Raw genomic sequence first — 18,178 nt, 5'->3', positions numbered from 1 at the left:
GGCAAGACCCGCTGATCTGGCCAACATATGGAGTATGGCGATGGACGATTTCGCGTCAGCCAAATCGCAGTACCTGGCGGCGGAGGGACGATTATGTGACGCGCTTGAACTGCAGACGAAATTGCTCGGCGATAAGCATCCGGATATTCATACCACGTTGGGTTACCTTGCTGAGACGCAGATGAGGCAAGGCAAATACAAAGCCGCGGAGTCATTATACCGCTACATACTAGTGCAACATCGACAGGTGTTAGGAGACACCCATCCTGAAGTCCTCATTACTATTGGCAAGCTCGCAAACGTTTGCCATAGTCAAGGTATGTATATGGACGCCGAGGCCATGCACCAAACAGTACTGGCAGAACGCCGCCGGATCCTTGGCGGCAAGCACCCAGATACGCTTCAGACTTTGAGTCACCTTGCATGCATATATTCGAGCGAGGGAAGGTACGACGTGGCCGAGGCGATGCAGCGCAAGACCCTGAGCCTACAAAGACATATGCTTGGCAACGAACATCCGCATACTATTGCAGGCGAAAGCATCCTGGCCGGTATCTTGCAGAGACAAGGAGGCTTTCAAGAGGCCGAAAATCTATATCGCAACGTCTTAGCTGCACGGCGAAAGAAGCTGGGTCCCCGGCACCCAAGCACACTTGCGAGCCAGGGTCATCTCGCTGGGGTTTTATTGTTTCAGGGAAATTACGAAGGCGCCGAGGGTTTGCTCCGCAGTACACTGGATCTACAGGAACAAGTACTGGGTAATTATCATCCGGATCCACTTATCACCAGGAATAATATCGCAGACGTACTCGACCGCCAGGGAAAAGTCGAGGATACCGGGCAAATGTTCCGCGATGTGTGGGAGTTGCAGAAAAAAGTACTCGGCCCTGAACATCCTCACACTTTGATCAGTGCGGGCAACTACGCAGGAACACTTTACTGCCAAGGGAAGACTTGGCACGCCGAAGCAATATATCAGCATGTGCTGGCAGTGCGACGGCGAGTTCTTGGGGACGAGCATCCAGATACGCTCGTCACCAAGATCAATCTCGCGCTGGTTCGGTACAGCCTGGGAAAATCTGGACTCTTAATCGAAATGGAACCACGCAGATACTATTGAGGAATGGTATTCACTTGTCGGAATTTTAATAAAGTTGCATATTGTTTCATGCCCGACAGCAGGTGTTCGACTGTACAAGCTACAGATCCTTCTTTGAGTAAATCGGCGGATTTGACTGGTGGTCATAGTCAACCTCTACTGATGCATCCACTGTCCAGAAGGTTTAACAGTCTGCTTAGCTCTTATTGTTCCTATATCGCTCAGGAATCATGGCCAAAGCAGAGCAAAGAGGCTTGAGTTGCCCACAATCTCCGCAGCACGACGAAAAGTCGATGCTTATGTGAGAAGCCTGGTTGTGGCGATGAGTGAGAGCATTCAAGCGGGCAAGACACGCCAGTGAGCGTAATGGCTGAGCCTCAGCGGGGGGGCGTGTGTGGCATCCCTTGTGCGATCAATCTGGGGATGTCGTAACGGACACGCAATTGGAACCTGCCAGGGAATGCGGCGGGACGCGCATGGCTCTAAGTGGACGATAGTACTAAGGTCTCTTTCAGCCGAACACTCGGCCACGTTAGAGTCGACGCTCGTATCTATTTGTTCATTGTAACGCCTGTCGCTGTGCTTCTAGGCGGTGCGTCGCTAAACTTCGTCGGTCTCGCTGGAGCCGCTGGCTCGCCTAACTAACATGCCCCGCTGGCGCTGCTTCACAGCCCACCGTGGCCAGCTGAGCGGCGCTGCACAATTGGCTAGGTGTCAGACAATTGGCTCCACAGGGATCACAATTGGCATTGTGTTAATTGATGAGAATTATCTTGAGGAGTCCAAAACTCCTGTCTGTCCTTCTTCGTCGTGCATTTCTTATACACAAATGAAAGGTTTTGCTTCTTTAGGCAGTTGTAGCTGCCTGGGAGGCAGCTACAGCCACTGTAGGCAGGTGAGACATGCGACATCTGGCTCTCTGTGCGACACTAGGCTTCTGCGGCGGTCAACTTTAGCGGACTTCCTTAACTTTTAACATTGCTACCAGAACCACCGGCGCCGACAGAGAACGATAACCAAACATCCATGCATTGAGCCATATCCCCGATATTAGCTTGTGTTCAGCTTGCTCGGTTTACATCATGCTACCCAAACTGCCGAATAAAGTTCTTCACATATTCAGTGTCCTCATGATGATGCTCACCCTGCTGATGTTTCTGGCGAGGCATGCCCAACATTGACGACAGTACGTCTCGTCACGTAACTTGAAAGCGGTTCCGGGGAGACCGTTGCCCTCGGTTTGCGTGGGACCTTCGTCAATGCTTCAATCGAAATCTCCGACTTGCATTCCGAGTTTGAAGCTCAACTCCAAGGTTTCTGAAGTGGACCGAGTGCATTTGAAGACGCGTTTGCTTACTTTATTTTGGGGAGAAATTGACAACCATCGATCTAACTCCTCCAGAACGACAGTGTATTCCCTTGGCTTACTGCCTGTCGACGGGATGACATGCCATACTTAGTGCTATCAACATACTCTTATTAGATTGACAACACTGAGCTTCGTGGCATTCGAAGTCTCCACGTGCGCTCTGTAGAAATCTGACTTGATTGGATTTTCTTTTCAATTGTGTCCGCGCTACTTGAACAATTCAGCGTCACCCTGTCCCAAAGTCTCCACGCACCACCGCCAGGTGGGAATTGACTTCTGGAAGTCAAGGGCTGCTTGCCCGCCCGCCCTCTGCTCTGGCCCCAACTCCTGGTTGGTCCGCTCCCTCTCGCTGTCGCTCAACTGTCCCTCTGCTGGAGGGTTGTGGTATGGTCGCCACGTTCACTACGTTCACGTGCTCCACTGGTCTTCGCCGTTGCCGGGCTCCGACGTCTATGTGCTTGGGGATGCGGCTTACGAACGATCTCCTACGTTCGCCCTCACGCGCTCTCGCGTCGACGCAACCCTGCAGGTGACTTTCCGTAGCCATGACGTGTCCTGCGGGGCTGCAATTGCGAGGTGATAGCCAGGGCAAAGTCAGTCTAGGCACTGGGAAACGAACAAGTACTGCACACTAAAACGGGCGGGTAGGTGAACCGACGCATCCAACTCATGTTCTGCTCCTACTCTCTACAAGGAGTTTTACAGGTGAACCCTTTCCACCGCAACCCATGGGGCTCCGCACAGGACAACAGCAAATCCTGCCGAGCCGCAAACCAGCGTCCCCTCCCCTCCAGAGGCACCAACTCGGCAAAGCCACCCACCGCATGGCGCCAACGATTAGTCGCGCCCGTTGCGCGCTTGAAGCACCAGCCCAAGTAACGCTGTACGGCACGCAGCACATCGATCCGACTCATGGGCCCTCGTAGGGGTTCCAACCGGTCGAAAAGGATAAGCAAGCTGCATGAATGCAGATTCTCGTCGCCACTCCGAGGTGCACTCAGCCAAATTTCCGCTGTTACAGGCAAAGAGCCTTCCAGCTCCGACACAAAAGCATCCATTGCCATCTTCGACTCGAAGAGAAAGTACGCGGCCAACAGCGCTGGCTCTCTCGGGCCGAGCCAGATTTCGTCTCCAGACCAAAACCTTTCTGGGTCCCTCATCAAAGGGAAGACACGCCCATCGCCAAGCTGAGTATTCAGCCAGCCAAGCTTCTCAAAGAGAGCTGCGGCTCCCGGGTTCCAAGGGACATGTTCCGTTCCCCAAAGGAACTGTTTTTGGGCGCCCTTTCCGTGAAGGCAGCTACCAGCTCGCGTTGAATGTCGGGGGCGTCCGCCATCACGAACTGACGCTCCTCATCGTCTGTCCTAGATACCCACTTCCTTGTCTGCCGGACAAACCGTCCCTCTCCGACGCCAACCTCTCCGGTTGTTACCGGAACAGATATGTGTCCCCTTCGCAACCAGGGAACAAACCGAAAAAAAGAAAAAGAAGGAACCCGCAACGGGTAGAAAGTCTCTCTCATGTGCCGGGCACGGATGGCCCTCGGGGCTGTAAGTTGTGCGTCTCCCGACGAAAGTCGAAAAGATATTCTCAAGAAAGAGTTTGCACGACTTGTCGCACGCCACGGTCAATTGGATAACTGGACAACGATCGAGAAGAAGATCCCCTGTGAACCGGGCAACGAAAGACTCTTGCATTTTCTATCTATTATTGGATTGACTTCCAGCTTTTATAATTGTCTGCAAGCTGCGAGTGACTCCAATTGAGCAGTTTGTGCGGTTGAATGAGTGAGTTGTTTGATCGCTGAAACAATTGTGCTACGATAGGGGAATTGACGCATAACAGCTTTATCGGGTTGACATACGCAAGAGACCGTACTGTGAAGGAGTGACTTGATGTTGACACGACTCGAAATGTGAAGGAAGAAAATAGCCTCCCGTCTTTCTGCATCCTCCAGCGTGACGTTTGTTACGTCTGTCCCGGTGCCCGCACTGGACGTACGAACTGGCCCACACCACCCGAGATCCTTGGATGAAACCCACACACGCCCTGCGCCTGCCACATACGACCGGCGGCCAAATTCCGCTTTGCAATCAATCAAAGACGCAATGTTGTGCGTATCCGCTGAGTCTGGGGCGATTGACAGGGTAGCGGCAGTGATTGTCGAGCTGCCGTTGCACCCGTGCCAGCGACTGCAGCAAAACGATTTAGTACCCAAAGCTAGCCGCGGCGCCTGGCTGAGGCACCATTTCACGGCACGATGTGGTTTCCCTTCCACGCATCACACTAACGCAAATCCGCGATCGCACCAGTCACAAACCAAATGCTCAACGCCGAATGTGAAGCAAACTGCGTTGGGCTGACTACTGAGCGCATATACTTCAAGGCCGATCACACGTGGATCAAGCGCGCTGGCAGCCTTCGCCCAGCAGAATGGCAGATCAACCCTTTCACTGGCACAGTCGTGGTACCCCGCTTCCGATCAGAGCGTAGCTTGAATGAAGCCGCTGCAATACAGTTCATCGCCGGAGAAGACAAGCCCTCATGTGCCGCGGAAATTGACTCCGCACGCTCGCATCGGAAGCACGATGAATTGCCTTGGGTTGCTTGAACATCAGGACCCCGAAGGCTGGTCTAGGCAGCAGACGGCGGCTGGGATCTGCCAGGGCTCCTGCAAGGGTTTCGCATGGCAGGCGGGCGCTTGTTCGGCGACTGTCATCGGAGGCCCGGGATCCAACCGTACCAGTTACCGTCAATGGGCTTCAGCCAAACGCTTATTGTCAGTAACCAGCGCACCGCCGCTGCAGCCGCGCCACCGCTGCACGCCCTGTTACCGGCAGCAGGAACTCTGGGGTGCCAAGGGATACCAGCCACTGTACCTCTGGCGGCACGGCGGTTACCAGCCCCCTTTTGCTACCAGACCCTAGCGCCTCAAGGTTACTGGTTCCACTGGAGGCTAATGCTTCGAGCCTACCAGTAATTGCGCCGGATTGGTTGCCAGCATCTCTGTGCAGCCAGTAAAGCTCACGTCGAACTTACCAGCACCTCCTGGGCCCCAGCAACTGGCGTGGCTCCGGGTGCCAGCAACCCCAAGTTACTGGCACCGGATTCCGCTCAGCTACCAGCAACCATGCACCTCGGCCCATTTCACTACTGGTACCTGCTCCGACCGCGCATACTTGTTACCAGTACCCCCGGAGGCGGGGCCTAAGCCGCCGCGCACCCCACGCAAGCTGATTCCCAGCAACCTTACCGAGGCGTTTTGGTTGCTTACCAGTAGCACGGGTTCCTGACACCAGCTGCGTCACGCTCATTCTGCTCGACGCCTACACAAACCCGGGGCGATGGCCCATGATGCGCCCGACTTTGGCCCCGGAGCGGAAAGAATTTACCGCTACCACCGTGTCGACTGGCATTCAGTAGAAGAGGGCCCAAGGAAGGTTATTCCGCTCCCATGTAAGGTAGATGCTCTCGTACTGTGGCACCGCCTCGGGATCTGTGCATCACAAGAAGACGCGAAGGTGCCCAGAATGGCTGGGGCCACCCCCCACCGCAACAGCGCACAGCGGCGCGCTACGCACCCTGAACCGCTTAGACGCAGTTCCAGTGCTACAGAACCGCACCAGAGACCATGCCGCGCCAGCAATCACACGCCAGGGGAGAGCAGCCCGAACAGAGCACTCCTAGCAGATTACAGTTCGTTAAGCTTCAAGATAAGTCTCTGTCGAGACCTGTAACGCCAATCGGGTTTCATAGGTGGCCGGATCCGCCTGCCATACTTGCGAATTTGGCAAAGAACTAGCCGCTTGCAAGGGGACGTTGACCAACTCGACGGGTCTTAGAACCACTTCATTAACAGGGTGGCATTCTGTCACAGCGCTGGCTTGGGTATCAAAGGGCAATCCTTTCCACACTAAACAGTACCTGTCGCGTCGCGCGGGCGCCGAGGTCTTCCACATTGAAAGCGATGATTAGCCCATCGTAGGCGAGAGGCGGAATTTCTGGAAGCGGGACCACTCCCTTCGAGAAGTTAATTGCCATGGCATGCACGTCTCTACTCGGCAGATCGAGCAAGGGCAGCACGGTAAGAGCATAGTTATATTGCAGCGCATCATTGTTCAGTCTAGCAAGTTTTGCCGTACATGGTACTTGAAGTCCTCCATACGCGACGCGTAGAGTTTGCTCCTGACATCCAATGCCCCCTCTGACCTCGTAGATAGATATGCACACGTGCTGACTAGCTTGGCTGGAATGGCGTTAAATATTCTTGGAACAATTTCTTTTTCGAGGGTTTGCTCGTCTACCCCCCAGCAGCTCCAGCCATTCCTGAAGAAATGTTAATTTGAAGAAGGCATATAAGAAGGGACACTTACACGCATGAATCAGCACTATTGGAGAATATGCTCAAAAGCAAATCCGACGGTCCAGAAAGCTTCCTCCAGAGATCGCCTATTTTCTTGTACTCCAATACAATGGTTCTGCGTATAGAGTCGTCGATAGAATAACCTTGGGCCACGAGATATCTATCGATAGCAATACTTGCGTCACTCCGGCCCCTCCCTTTGGGAACCAGGTCCTTCTCTTTCTCCAGGCAGATTCGTCGCTCTAGTGCGTCCAGAAACTTTGACAGCTGTGTGTAACCGAATCTAGGGGGCAATTCGATACCCTTGACGAAAGGCTGCCACGGCTGTGTACCAGCGATAGTGTTTTCCAGGGCGCGAACGGCAGTAGTCATAAATGATCTTGTTAAGGGACCGTCGGTCGGGATTGAAGTTTTGCGAAGGAGTGAGGTCCAAGGATTGAGAATGGCAACCCAATTGTCTCCAAAATACCTAAGCGCGTCCGATCTGATCAAGTCGCAACACCGGATTGTTACAATGGTCAGATTGTGCCTGAGAAAATGCACTGTGTCGTGAGGTTGCTCCTTGTTCTTCAGTCCGTCAGTGGGTGCGTCTATTGGCAGCGCATTCGCATAGCAATCACATACCTGAGCAATTGAATCATATGGACCCAGAGCCAGGGCCAGGAAACGATTTGCCTGTGCTCCGTGTCCACAAGCAGATTCGGAAGGTTGGCCATTCTCCGTCGAACCGTCCTGAAGGAAGGCTCCAAAGAGCCCAGAACTAGGCTTGGAAGGTTGGCCAAGGAATTGAGGAGGTTTCTCCATCGAAACGTCCTTTGAGACGGTCCCAAAATGTCCACAACCAGATCTGGAAGTCTGGCCGCTTGTCAGGTCATTTGCCTGCCCGAAGAGGATTCGAGAACCAGCATTATTCGGTTGTCCTCCATGGAATGATTGACGAGGTTCAATCGGATCGTCTTCCGGCCGCCTTCCGGACAGACCACCACTAAATGTACAGGTTTGGTTGCCCATCGGGTCCCTTGGTTGGCCAAAAGAATATTGCTCGCTGGTCATTCCCGCTCGCGGTGCGAATGGGTCTCTTGGTCGCTCGGCCGAAGAATTTCCAAGGGACGACGATAGACAAGCGTAACAGTTGGCTGGAAATGGGTGCGACATGGTGCTGCCTAATTCTCTTTGGATCATGGTGCACTGCCAGGGCAGCAGCTCTTTTAAAAAGAAAGGTAACTCACTGCTTTGGGTTAAATTTAGTGCCTCAAGGCTGCGAGAGATGGTAAAATTCGAGCATCCAGCAGCGACGACAGCTAAAATTCGAATGTAGCTTAAAGTTAGCATTAACTAGCCGTCAGAGTTACTGACGGGGTGGCCCCTGTTTGGTTAAGCGCCGTAGGATTCTACCACCGGACCACTGCGAGACAAGTACCCTCTTAGGCCTGGAGAAGATGCTGAACCGGGCCATTTATGATGAAATGGCGTGAGAAGGTGATCACCTGGTACAAGTATTTGCTCCACTGGCCTTTTTCTAAGGGGGCGCGCTTCGGATTGTCTAGAAAAGGAGATTCTGTTTGCTTTCCGTTGCGTAGCAACAGCGTGGCTTTCGCTATGAGAGCTTTGTCCGACTTCATTGGAACAGTTGCAGGCGAGAGGGGTACTCCCCTTGCGAAATGGAACGGCAGAGGAATCATCATAAGCAGCGTTGCCACCCTTAGGTGCAAGGCGATCTTGTAGAAGCACGATCACGGGACACAAACGCAGATGGGCAGTGACACGGGTTCTGAACAAGCTATTTTTCGCACTATGAATACTTCGCAACCAAAAAGAGCTCAAATGGGAAACACCGCGCTGCCGCCGAACATCTCGCGACATCTCCTCACAAGTTGTTGCCCAATCTGGTCCAGCTCTCGGGTTTTGACAGAAAAGTTTTTCCTAACCGTCTTTTGTTAACTAGTACCCGAAGAGAGTCTTAGGCTACGTACGTTTTCTTCTCTGCCAGATTGGTGTATGCGAAGGCGAGAAACATTGATCCCGCCACGAGGCGCGACATGCCCTTGCTCCATCGCAGGCGGAGGCTTGCTTCGGACTTGGGTGTTTGGCCTTCCAGGGCTTCATAGTATGCCCTATGGGCAAGACTAGAATTGTCTCTCCCAGGCTGGCCATCCAGGTTGCCTATGTTCCTTTCGAACTTGTACATCCTTTCAAGCGAATCTAGTAGTTTGACCAATTCCGTCTGCGCAAGACGACGCTGCCAAGTCTCCGTATTTTCATCTGAGCAGATGCGATCAATCATCCGAATGGCAGCTTGCGCTTCCTGTATGGTTGTGCATCGGCAGTCCAACGTCAAGTCGGACCAATATGTGTGTACAGTTTGGGCGATGGGAAGGAATTCATCACGGGCTTTGTCTCTGATATACACCTGAAGCTCAGAGTCGGGCAGATCAGAAGAGGAGTTGCGAGGGGTTGATGTTGGCGGCATAGCGGAGTCGACAGTGACAGCTGTTGGGGCCATAATGCTTCGTGCGGTCGGTTTAATGCTGACCTGCTCACTCCATCGCCAGCGGCGGAGCAGAGCAGCACCTTATGTATTATTTGAACACAGACTGCCCCTTCTGCCAAGCCCCTCTCTGTTTAAACTTAAGCACGCACAGGTTATGAAGGGGACGTGCGATGGGTTAACTTTAAATATGTGCAGTTCACCGCCGCATACCTTATGCCCTTTAGTTGTGCCTGGAACGCGGGCGGTGGGGTCCAAGCGATGGGTGCCTGGTTAAGGGGATGGATGTGTATTTTGAGTGATGAATGTGCGGTTTGAGTGATGAATTTGTGGTTTGCATGATGGATTAATTTAAACAAGCGATTTTTGTATGGCTTTTGCTTGTGTTTGAGTGATGCCTTGCATCACTGAAGTGTGTTTCACTGACGCATGTTTCGCTGATGCGTATTTCGCTGAGCCGGGTTCCATTGATGCCTTCGCAATCAGTCAAGCATTAACTTAAGCCCCCCCGTTTAATTTAACGCCTGTTACTTTTAATGCATGCTAGCATTAATGCATGTTATTATATCGCATGTTAATTTTAATGCAGGTGGTTAATCTTAATGCTAATGAACGTGTTTGGTCTGGATGCGGCTGTCGATGCGAGCGGCTGCGTGACCCTGTCCGTAGATTCCCAAGCTGTGACAGGGACGAGCCCCGCTGTTGAGGCGGGGCTTCACCAGCGGTCCCGCTGTGTAGGGTGCAAAACGCTACTCAATAAGCAGTCCTACTGAATCTATCTCCCGTAGCTCAAACGTCGCGTAACCCAATCCGCTATGGTCCCGTCCAAGAACTGTGCGCAAGGAGCTCCCACTCTTACTGCCTCCTCCACCGATGTGGTCAAATAACGACAAACGTCCCGGACGTTTTTAGGTATGGCCTCGAGAGCGCGTGTGGCAAGCAACTCGAAAGTACTCTCGTCCACCTGTTCCGGATCTCTGTCAAGGGTCAGTATCCTGGCGGCAGAGTGATCGGGGAAATACTTGCGCGAAAGTGTCCACTGTTCGGAACAGTACGCTCAATAGAAGGGCGGACTCAATTGACATTTGGTGAAGGCGCCTCCCTTTGTGCCAACTGCGCCGCAGGTCGGTTTCTTCCGATGCCACCACCTGCGCACCAGCGTACATGCTGTATACGGAAACACCACTGACGACTTCGCCGGCCGCAAGCCACGGCTTGTCTTCTGCGCATATTCTTGACTTCATGGACTCTAGAAACTGGAAAAATCGTAGATAGCCAAATCTGCGTGGCAACACCGGCTCCATTCCCCCCGACATAACGATATCTATGGCTCGGGCAGCCGCTGTGAGGTTGAGGTGCGTAATGCAACCCTTTGGTGGCAGGATTGAGACTTGCAACAGGGATGCCCAAGCTGTGAGCGTAGGTTGCCAGGTGCGCATTAAGTAGCCGGTAGCATCACCCCTGACAAAACTGAATCGAATCTCCAGAGCCTGTGGTAAAGCCTCGGCCCCTCCGTCATTTTGCACCCTCTCCATAAATCCCCAACCGTGCTCGGAATGCAGATTCTGGTGCGACAGTCCTGCTTGCCTTCTCCGTTCCTCTGGAACCTCCCTTTTTTCTGGAATGTGTCGTCAGCGCGAAAGTAGTCTCTCGGATTCAATATAAACCATGCCTTGGCTGTGCTCTTTCTCGGAACAAAAATACGATCCGACATCTCTCATCACAACGTCACCATCGTGGTCATAAACGACGTGGGGGTAGTGGTCCGACAATGTAGTGTCCTGTCGGGGGGATTGGGCAGGCTCGCCGCCGCAGTAGTTGGAGCTCGGCATCTTGACGCAAAATCCCTGACGCTCCGTGGCAAAGCCCTCGGTCTTGTCTGACGTACCACAAGCCCCTTCATATAAAGGAGTAGCAAAAGCTTTTAGCAATCAACATTAACGAGTTGCCCAGTAGTCAAAATTCATATTAAACGTGATACATTTGGTACATCACACAGGTAACAAACGCCCGACCTGATCGACTGCACGGTGGGGTGACCTGAGAGAGTCAGAAGACTAAATGCCTGTGCCGTGCCATTTGTAGATGGCGCATGGGCTTGCACTCCCACCTGCCAACAAGGGACATGCTAAATTAAAGGTTCATGCGACACTTCTGCGTTGAATCAGTCGTGGTTATTACTTTTCAACTGAATGCGACGTATGTTGCAAGAGAATTCTCGCCACAAAGTCGGCCACCGCCGTCGATGTATCCACTGCCGCCCGCGATCTGCTAAATCTAGTGGCGGCGTAGGCCACATTGCCGGCCATCGCCCACGACAGCGTGGTATAAAATCGCGTGTAGCCCGGCAAAAAGCTACAACCAAGACAATACAAGTCATGATGTTTTCAAACCCGATCCTTCCCCTCCTTTTGGGCATTGCTACGCTCACAAGATCCCATTCATGGGTCGAAAGGCTCATGGTCTTCGATATACATGGCACAATGGTCGGCGCGGCAGGCTATCCTCGTGGTGCCGTCTCCCGCTTAGATCCGAACTTCAACGACGTCCAGATGCAGCATCTCCTGCCTTCAAGCTCAAACGGAGCCAGTGTCCCTCGTGATCGAATCTGCAAGGCAACACAAACTATTGGAAACTATACCAATGCCCTCCCGCGTCTGTATGCCTGGCCAGGGGCTTTCATTGCATTGCAGTATCAGGAGAACGGACACGTTACTTTACCCAGCTTGACACCACAGAAGAAGAGTAGCGGTACGGTTTATATCTATGGAACATCTAGCCCATCCAATGAGGATTCTCTCACCTCAATACACGGTGTCTGGAATACAGTGGGCACGGGCGGGGATAGCCGCGGCCGCCTTCTTGCTTCGCGCAATTTTGATGACGGTCAGTGCTACCAGATCAATGAAGGTCCTCTGTCAAAGGAGAGACAAAAGCAGTATCCCAAGCCTGCAAAAGAACCTCAAGGGGCAGACTTATGGTGTCAGAATGATATCCAATTGCCTTTAGAGATAGGTCAACTTTACAGCCTGTACTGGGTCTGGGACTGGCCGTCAGCCCCAAGTAACGTGTTGCCTGACGGCAAACCTGAGATATATACTACCTGCATCGACATCGAGATTGGTACGGTTCCGGAAGGCGGACAAGGCAGAATGAACTTTCTGGATGGGCAAGATCTGAACACGGCTGGGGTGAGGGACCAACTCATGGGCTGATGGCACTCATAGACAATGTATAACAGCAGATCCATGTATTAGCCCACTCAACCTCACCCGCTGATAGATGTCCATGTGCAACTTGCTTGACCCAGCCCGGGCTAAACCTATGATTGCCGTGTCAAGGGTCACACGGCCCTTGACCCGGCGGCAAGGCGACGAGGCTGTCGACCTCGAACTGGAACTGACGGCAGGCGAGAAGCTGAACAATGGTCGGGCCGACGCCCGAGAACAGCATTAGTTCCGCCTTTGTCCCGATATAAAGCCAAGACCTCCGCCCTTTCCAGAGTCCTCGGCTCGTACTTAGACATACTCCTTCTTTCCCCGCCTCCCACCTGCAGAGCTGCCACTACCCCATGGCCCTGCATTCGGCTCTCTACCTACTGCCCACGGAGATCTGGCTTGCGGTAACTCGTCTCATCTCCGAGAGGGACTTCAGAGCTCTTGTTTCTACAAACCGATCCCTCAGGCAACGTCTTACCTATTATCTTTACTACCAGATTCCCCGGGGAGATAGCTTGATATGCGCAGTGGAAGCCGGCTCTGCATGGGCTGTAGAGACTGCGATAACGGCGTTCCACGATCGAGCTCAGGTGCAGGGCATGCGTTCCTACAGCTTTTTGGCCTTGGGTTTGGCGGCGTTTCGAGGAAACAATCATCTCGTCAAGATATCTTGGAGCGCAGCATCATGAAACCAGACTGGACCACAATCAACGTGGCGAGAAGAGCGGGACAAGACGAAATAGCGAGGTATTTGCTCGACCACAGCGGTCTCGCCAACGCAGCCGATTCTGACGGAAGAACTCCTCTTTGGACGGCTTCCGACAAGGGCGATTACGAACTCGCAGAATTCTTGCTGGGTGTCGACTATGTCGATGTTACCAAGGCGGACAGGCACAATCACACACCAATGTTCCGCGCCATACTGAACGGGCATCATCAAATCGTCGAGCTCTTCATGCGGTGCGGCAAAGTGTCCATCCACGACAGAATAGGGTGGTTGTAAAGTGTACGTGGCCTACGGCGAGAGAATATTTTTCATTGGTCAATGGAGAGTGGATTGTTTTGTATTATTCTAGCTCAAAAATGCTTATTTCGTTGTCCTCGCTCTTGTCAATAGTAGATTGTACGAATCTAATCCGATCCTCTTGCTTCTTATTGAAGTTGTCAGGACCCAAGACCACTGGCACGGGGTAAGTCTCGGCCTGGACCTAACGTCAGCGATATATCTTAGGTGTTGCCGCTGGAATACCCACCATTTTTTCCGGCGTCGGGGGCTCAAACCCATTGGAATACTGCCACACCTGATTGTTTCGCCTGCTGCGCACACACACAAAAACATCGACTTCGCAGTCGTCGTGCAGCTCATGGGCTTTCTTGATGAAGTTCCTACGGCGCTTCGAGAATTTGGATGATCTGTTTTTGCGGATCCTGCGCATGTCTACCAGAGTAGCTGAGCTGAGTTCTGGTTGGGTGAATGAGGCGGTGGTAGGCTTGCTCTGTCGCAGCTCCAGTGAAGGCGGGCCTAGTAGATCAGCGCTGCAGGGTGCATGCGCAGCGTACAGCTGTGCCTGCGAACCACCGACGAACGGCTCAAAGGCAGCATAACAACTGCGAGTGATCAATCAGTCTTACGTCCCATAGAGTGGTCTGACAAACCTACAGTGGGCATTCCATGGTGTCTGACTGGCTGGGTTGACATTCCATACTTGTGCCCAGTGGCACGGGCCTTAAATGCATTGCGCCTCCGTCACGCCTTCGTTAAAGTAAACTACGGGCTTGTTTTAGTGATGCGGTTCCCTGCCGCGCGCTTGCGGCGTTCTGTATTTCGCACAGGCACATGCAGGTACCGTGCCAGCGGCATGAACTGTAACTCAACTAAAATTGGCGATGAGAGCAACAGCCAAGGCAACTAGAGCAAAGATGGCACTGCCAAAGGCGGCCCAGCCGTACACCATCCCCATCTCAGATTCGACCGAGAAGCCCATGCCTCTGATGTCCGACAGGGCGATCCCAAACAGCACGACTACGACCACCACCGGTACTACCGCCAGCACGACGGAAAACAGAACCCCAGCCTTGGCCCAAAATGTGAGGATGCGCAAGAAGAATAGCCCACAACACATTGTAATAGCACATGCGATCAGTACGATGGCCACATCAGACAAGCGGCCGACGCCAAGCCCTGCCATCTTGCCAATGACAGAAGAGGTGGAGTTTGCGAGATCAGACAGCCCGTCACCGAACTTCCTGCACCGAACGTCGTCATGAGAGGCCACGCAGGAGCCCCAGATGCCAATCGTCAAATTTTGCGAATCACCGTGCCGCAAATCATTTGAGATCTTCAAACGTGTTAGTTCAACTGCCTATCGCCGCCTCAAGGGCACTCACTTGTACGACGACCAGACCCCGCTCTGCAAAGGTAGCACTTTGACGCAGAATGATGCTCAGCGTACCGTAGCCGATTAACGCAACAATAGTCGCGACGAGTAAGGAGTTCCGAAACATTTTGACTGTGGTAGAAGCGATTTGGCAGGAAAGATATCATTGAGTATATAAGCATCACCGCGCCCACACCATTTAAAGCATGTTAATATTCGCGTGACACTTAAGTTAGAGAGAGCAGGCACTTCCATCAGTCTGTATCTGAGTCAGGCGGCGACGGGTTCTCCCTGTAGCCTGTCCATGAAACGCCGCCCGTCAAAGTAGGCGGGGATAGACCCCCGTCCTCATTGGGATCCGGCACTCCATTTACTGAGTGCACTCCTTCAGCCCCCAAGCCTCCTACCATTCTGGGGCGCTCCTCGAGTGCTTGAGGTGCGTCAGGTCTTTCATTCGGCCGGAAGGAGGTCGTAGGCTGTGTAGTGGCTCCAGCAGGTCTTGACGCGGGTTCGTTCGCCGGCTGAGCAAGCCGCGGGCCGCGCCGAACTGTACCTGTGAGATCTCTACTGGATGGCTGCTGTTCGCTCGCCGGCTGAGCCGGCCGCGCGCCGCGCTGGACTGTTCTTGTGAGATCTCTACTGGATGGCCGCCCACCGCCGGGGCTGCGACTGCGATCGTTTTCTCTAGCCACGTTCTCGGTCCTGCCTCTATCGCGATCCTGGCTGCCAGATCGAACGCGATCGCGTCCTCGCTCCCTGTCTCGAACGAAACGTGTATGCCCGTCGTTGGGGCGCAGGTCCGCACGCGGTCCATCTGTGAGCCCCCGTGAGGAGCTGCCTACTGCTTCAGTGTTTTGTGCAGTCCCGTCGCCCTCCTGCAAGCGGTTGCCATTGGGTGTCCTCACCCGATTTGGGTTTCGCTCAGGTGTTTGTGGTCGTGTTGCGACCGGTTGGCTCGGCCTCTGGTCTCCTCTCTCCGGCGCCGGCCTCCAATTTAATCGGGCTTGTTGCTGCCTAATGAATGTATCGGTCGCATGCTCAGAACTGTCGAATGCGGCTGAGAATCCTGGCGCCGAGAGTTCCTCATGTACGTCCGGTACGTCGAGATCCAACATGGGGACTTCCTGGTCGATAGCAAAGGTGTCTGTTGTCCTGGTTTCGTAGTGGACCTGTGCCGCAGGTGTCGCGCGCCGCGGAGCCGCATCTTGGCCGCCATGACTGGCGTGGCCGTGAGCCGGTGAGTTTTCTTGCCCCTGCTCTCTAGCTCTTAGACATCTATCCACTTCCAGCCAGTTATTTGTTTTGTCCCTGGCGGTGTCCGGTTTTCGACGGCGACGATCAGCAGTCTCATCACCATGCCGGCGTTTGTGCATACGCTCAGGCTGAAATGACACACTGTTCTTGCGTTTCCCTCCTGTCACAGACGTAGCAGAGGGCAGGACGTTGACGGCAACACCCTCATCAGGCCAGCCACCAAAGAAAGCTTTCAGTATATCACACTGAAAGTAGAGCACCGGCAGATTCTCAGGTTGTGGGGTCGATTGCTCCAACCGCAACATTCCAGGCAAGAACGACGTACTCCAGAGCTCGCGAAAGGCGGAATACGAAGGCTTTCCGCCTCGCCAAAAGCATGGCTTCTCCGTCTCCGGGAGCTCCCATCTAGGATCGGCGCCGTTTTCGGCGCACAACGCTTCAATCTTTTCATTCGAAAAGCCAACTTGTTTTGCAATGCGGCAGAGAAGCACCAAGTAATCTCTCTTTACTTCGGCGACAATGGAAACTCCTCCAGAATCCTGCAATGGTGCCACCTGTGACAGAAATGGAAAGTATCGCAGAGCAGCAATAAAAAGCTGCATGTAGGCTGTTTCGGCTGTTGTTGGATCTGCAAGGTCTCTAAAGTCCGCGTGGTCGGTTTGAATCTGCGTATTGCTCGTCCAGTCTGCCCTAAGGCTTTCGAAAAGGCTGACCCTGTTGCCAGTAGTCGTACTGACTTTCTTGGCCTTGGCCTGAACGTGCTTCTCGAGTATCTTCGCGCCAATTGTCATGTATCTCATGTTGTCATGAAAGGTATCAATGCTCGGTATCATGACGGAAATTGCCAGGATATTCTGTCTGAGTCGGTCCCTGTGAGACTCAGCCGGTATCCTTGGAAACAGGGGGTTTGTCTGGCTAGCAAAATCGTTTTCAATCTGTCGTCTGTCTTTCTGACACAATGATGGATTGCGGCGGTGGAGGCGCTGCACAGTCGGATAATCAATAAGGTGCCGTTGGTTCTCGAGGCCATCGCATACAGCCTCCCAATGACGATGCATGTGCTGCCAGTAGTTGATTATGAGTTCGTCACAATGTGCCGCGAGATGCTTGGCCCAGTTGCCTATTTCCAATCCAGCCCAAAGACCAGAGAATGGAAGCAAGTTGTCCATCGCGTCCATTATGGGCTTTCGTCGCAGGATGAGCTGCATGATTTTCTTCTTGCAGGGAGAAAGCTTGTTCAACCAGGCATCTGCAACGGGGTATCTGCCTTCAGCCATGTAGTAGCGGACATTGCGAAAGACGTCTCCGTCAGAGACAGAGCGAGGCTGTGCTGCTGCTTGTGAGTAGAAAACCTTGAAATATCGTACGCATGACTTACGTGGAATGCAATGCAGCCGGACTTTACATCTGTGCGTGCTCCCAAGGACATCGCGGGCGGAATGCACGGCGCCCACATTCGCAGGACAATAAACTGTTACTGAGGGGACGTAAGGCGCTTCCTGAGACTTAAGCAGTCGATCAGATGACCACTGCAACGCTGCTAGGACTGCGTCCCTGGCCCTTGAGGTGATTCTGACGTCAAGTATGCAGTCGCCGGTTAAGAGCTGTGTAAGATCCGCGGCAGGCGACGCGCCATATGGCAGGTACTCCTCAGCGACGAGTTGCGAAAGCTCAATGCTCACAACGCCCTCTTGAAACAAAGGATCCATTTTGAAAGTATCATCAGGTTCTAATTCTGCTGCTGGTGCGTTGTGCACGACAAACCATCCGCATGCTTTATCACTGGTTGCCGCGCGTTAACTTAAGCGGCCTCTCTGTAATTGTGAAGACTGTGGTGCCGTTAAATTTAGACGGGTAGCCCCAGGTGAAAAGAGCGCTACAGCGTTAGGGCTCCCCGGCCCAGGACAACGACTGCCAACCACCGTCTCGCTGGACAGCAAAGCAACATGACTCTCCTGCAACTGAAGTCCAATGCACCGGGATTGCCGGGCCCATATATCCAAGAGAAT

The sequence above is a fragment of the Purpureocillium lilacinum genome, assembly GCF_023168085.1.
Source record: "Purpureocillium lilacinum CBS 284.36 DNA, scaffold_1, whole genome shotgun sequence".
Taxonomy (NCBI): Eukaryota; Fungi; Ascomycota; class Sordariomycetes; order Hypocreales; family Ophiocordycipitaceae; genus Purpureocillium; species Purpureocillium lilacinum.
The sequence above is the reverse complement of the archived record's forward strand: the minus strand, read 5'-3'. Positions refer to the sequence as shown.